Below are 4,894 nucleotides of genomic sequence, written 5' to 3' on the forward strand. Positions count from 1 at the left end.
GCCGTGTGTTGTGTCCTGTGTATGCTGGTATTATGAATTTGAAAGAAACAAACTGCCAGGAAACGGGGCTTTTCTTACAATTACAGACCTAAATCTGGACATGGGGGTTGCTCTATCATGGCTAGAGGACTTAGCTTCTCAAAGTGATTCCCTCACTGCTTCTGTTTCCCAGCAAGGTATTACCTAAAGCAGAAGGGAGGAGCAGCCAAGGGGAAGCTCGGGCAGCATCCCCCTCCACTGCTAACAAACAAGTCCCGTATCGGGCAGATTTGCACCATCGGTTGTCATTAAAAAGCTCTTGAGATAGTAAAGGCCACTGACCATAACTTCGGCATTCCAGGAAGAGGCTCACTACACGACCTGCTGATGCTGAAGATTACTCGGAATAAGCCACTGTCTCATATCAGCACTGTCAAAGACAAGCTGGGGAGAGCACATTGGCTCTCCCATTTAGGGAGGAAAGCACTCAGGAGGTGCAGAACGGGTAGAATACTGCCACGGTACAGTCAGACTACCACAAGAGATTCTGATTTTGCCTTGATTTTCCCACTACAGCAGCTCAGCCAGCAGAAGTAAAGAAGTGCTCAACACCAGAAGCAAGTTAGGGAATATGCAAAAACAAAACAAAATAAAAACACACTACTAATTCCTTTGACTTGCAAAGGCTAAGGCATGGCCTGAGAAGGTGAAGAGACACGAGTAGTTGGCCTGCTTTAATTCCTTGAAATAGCATGCAAGCCATTGAAAATATCCAGAAAGAAAGAAAGAGTATTTTGCATTACTGTAACAGAGCAGCTTAATCAAGATGCAGCTGGTGAAAATCTAGAGCTAACACCACTCAATTCCATTTTTTTTTCCTCCTCTCCTTTTCTTCTTGATGTTCAAATTTTACTGCTAGAGAGCCACCAAAGGCACAGGCAATGCAAAGCTTTTCAGGAGTACTGATTATTAGTGAAGGGAGAGATAGAAGAAATAATCATTAAAAGACCAGCAAGCATTGTCCTGATCAGCAATGACCCAGCAAACTGGACAATGTGGCTTCTGCAGAAGTATGAAGAGCAAATGCCAAAGCAAATGGCAGGCTGGACTAAAGGACCACAGCAAAACATCTCGGTGATGAACTGTTCTAGAAGGAAAAAGAAAAAAACACACAGGATTTAGTTTGGGGGTTACAAGTGACTGCCCAGGATGAACACCACCTGCGAGACTTGATCCAACCTGTATGAATGCCCAGCACACCAGGGAAAGGATTAGGATGAATCAAGGAGAGACAGCGTGTCCCAGCTTTAAGATGAAATCACTGCCATATGCTTTCACAAAACAAAACAAACAAAACACAGAGCACACGATCCGAAAATGTTCGCCTCACACTGCTGCAGCAAGAAATCCACCCAGAGATCTCCTGGCGCCTCAGAGCTTGGGCAACTCTGGCTTTTGGTCAACTGCTGAAGACATTTGGTGGGGGAATCAAGCAGATGACAAAAGCCAAAACAAGCACTTTATGTCCATCAGTTACCACTTCCCTAGCTGCTGCTTTGACTCTTTACTAATCCCCAAAGCAGCTGCAGCTGTTGAGAGCAGCCCCTGCCCAGTCAGTCTGTCCCTGTGCTGCCAGTACCTGGGGCATGCTGCTGTTCACCTTCTTTTTGTCCCCGCTACGTGCTTACTACGCCTGGTGCTTGCAGTGTCTGTGGGCGTACAGATGTCCAGGCACACGCCGTGCCCCTGCTTTGGCTTCACAAATCACTGCGCCACGATTACACCGCCGGGCCTGGCTCTAACCTCTGGTTATCCCAGGCCTGAGGGAAATATTCCCACACAAACCTTACTAGCAAAACTGGAAATTTTATTACCTTGCTTTGGGGAAGTGGAGTTTCCAAACAGATTGTGTCTTCTGTGTTCCCTCCGGAGACCTAGCACAGCACCCTTTTAACTGCAGACACTCCTAACCAATCCATCCTGGCCATCCTAACCAATCTGTGGGTTCATCAAAGCAATGAGGACACGCAGTACCATTGCGCTCTGCCATTTTTTCCTCCAACTCCAGTCTTTAAACCTGGAGAAGGAAGAAAGGGATGGGTGGGGCTGGAAGCCAACAAATGAGGGGAATGGGACAAGAGGAAAGTCACATTAAAACCCCTGCACTTGTTTTATGGCCTATCATCAGCAAACACAGCATTTCTTACCTCTTGACCTTGAAGAGCCTCAGAAGCCAATTCCTCTCTGTGTTTCAGCTATTTTAGGATGCACATATTCAAAGGGAGCAAAAAGCAGCAGGCTGGTGTGCTGAGGAGCTGCTTCAGCCATGTGGCTCCCATTAAGCGCGCCGCAGCCCACGGCTGCTGCTCTCAGAGAGGACGCAGGTGCAGCAGGGGCAGCCAAGAGACTTTGCAGCGTGCCAGGAAAAGGAGGAGACGAAAGGTCTCAAAACCACTAGCAGTTGCTGAAAGCCCAAATAACTTCAGGAGGGCTCCTAGGCACCCCTCTTCCCTTCGCAGTCTTTTCCTCCGAGGAACAGGGGAGCAGATTAGGTTGCATTTAACTTTTTCATCAGGTCGTTGGAACTCTAATTCATTGTAATTACGTTGTATTGCACGTCACTAGGCACCGGTCTGGACAATCATTTCATTTTTATTGAGAAGACGTTCATCTTTTGTTAAAAGACCCCAAAAAGAAAGTTATATTCGATTTAGAAAGCCCTTCTTTTCTTACCAGGAGGGTTAAGGTGAGAAGGAGCCTCTGGGGATCACCTGGTCCCCTCGCCTCACCCACAGCAGGGACAAATAGAACAGACTGCCTGCGACCTGCTGGGTTTTGAAGAGCTCCAAGGAGGGAGACTGCACTCTGGAAAACCTGTTCCCCAGTTCAACCATTCTCACAATAAAAAGGTTTTTTTTTTTTTTTTTGCTTGTATTTAAAAAGAATTTCCTGTGTTTCAGTCTGTGCCCATGGACTCTTGTCCTGTCAGTGGGCACCGCGTCCTGGCTCTACTCTTCCTCCACAGGTGTTTGTGTGCATTGATAGGATTTCTGCTCCCCCTGCCCTGAAGCCATCCCTTCTCCACACTGACAACCCCAGGTGCCCCAGCCTCATGGCAGGTACTGCAGTCCTTTCATCACCTTAACCATTTTAAGTGTGTTAAACGATTTCTTTTAAATTGACTTGAAAATGTCCATAGTTCCTTTTCCAGTTGTTTGTGTTGCTAAACCATCCATCATTGTCACGGCCTTTGTTGGATTACATTTGTTTCTTACTCTCTAGGTTGATTTTAATAGCTTCTGCCAGGTGGTCATCACCCCGAAGGGAACTATCAAGAAGGCAAGCTGTTCAGGGTAAGGACCTAATTTACAGCTAACGAACAATAAACAAGCATTGTTTATTAGCAGAGCTACAGTACTTGCACCTAATTTGAATTAGGCCTGATTAGGGCAAATGGGCTGCATAAAACCAGACGGTTTAAAAGCAGTAGCTTCACCCAGACTAAGTGGGCTGACGTGTTCCTTTTTGGGCATACTTCTCCAGGTAGTAATGCAGTTTTGGCCAGCTCATGGGCCTGTCAGCTTGCTCTCCAGCTTGGGCAGGTACCTTGTGTTGCACAGGGCACGTGAGTCATTTCAATTCACGTCCCATTTAGAAACAAGGATGCATCCAATTCTTTCCCATTTGCCTACATCTTAACTGCTTGTCAAAGCAAGAATCATTTTCCTACATGTTTTCTGCTAAACCTGCCACAAAGTTCCCTGCAGCGTGGCCCAAGCAATCCTGTAATACTGGTAGTGACAGAGACCTGCCGCATTCTTGGCGTTACTTTGGAAGACATTGCACCTGCCTAAACACCTTTGGTAATTTTGTATATTATTTTACCAAATAAATGAAATGCTAGAATCTTGTCGTTTCTAAAGGGATCTAATCCTGCTTCCATTAACTGGCTTTATGAGAGGATTCAGAAGCAAGCACCTTTATTAAATAACTCCTGAGAGACAGCCGGTGCCTCTCCTTGCTTGTTAAAGCCCACAACGAGGCCTTCCATCCAGCAAGAGGGCAGCTGGACCTCCCTGGGTGCTGCTGGAAGGTGGCAATCAGCAAGGCGATACCCCAGCAGCTCAGGAGATTTTCCCATACAAATTAGCCAAAAGGCACCTGTGTAATTCAGTCTGCATGCTGGGATTACAAATTAACCTAGGAGCTGGGATGCACAGATCTCAGTAAACAGCCAAAGAATCAATGCATCAAGTTCTCTGTGTTCACAGGAACAAGATAATCCCTTTTAGTAGCCAAGATCCTCCTCCTTCCCTAATTTTACAGGAACCGTTGTGGGCCTGATGCTGTGTTTCACTTTGAAAAATCCTCACCTATTCTTAATTAAGAGAGATTTTACCACATACACCTGGACTTACTTTTTTTTCTTGTTTTATAGAACTTTCAGATTGTATTTTTATGGAAAGAAATTATTTTACTATTACAGAGCTATAGAGTTGTCCTGTAACAGGATCAATTAATGAAATGAAGTAGTGCAAGAGGAGGAAATACTTCTCTTCCCCAGCAGCTAGTCGCTGCTCTGGCTCTCTCCATAGGCAGTCACGTCAGAAAAGTGGCCTAGTTCTGGACACAGCGCAGTACGGAGGGGATGCCAAAGGGTCACCGCTCCAAGGACACCTTTCAACATGATTTCTTAAAACTGGATTAATGCTGACTTGCATCTGCTCCACCATGTTCTGGATACACAACCATCCCACATTTCACACCATTCATTGCCATTTAACTACCATCTCTCTAACCCTGCATCCTCAGCCAGGTCATTTCCCACCAGTCAGACATCTGAAATAACAGTCCTAAATTTAACAGCAATATATTTCTAGGTTTAGCATACATGAAGAAAAAAAATACAAGAGGA

This window comes from Anser cygnoides, chromosome 2 (assembly GCF_040182565.1).
Source record: "Anser cygnoides isolate HZ-2024a breed goose chromosome 2, Taihu_goose_T2T_genome, whole genome shotgun sequence".
In the NCBI taxonomy this organism is placed as follows: domain Eukaryota; kingdom Metazoa; phylum Chordata; class Aves; order Anseriformes; family Anatidae; genus Anser; species Anser cygnoides.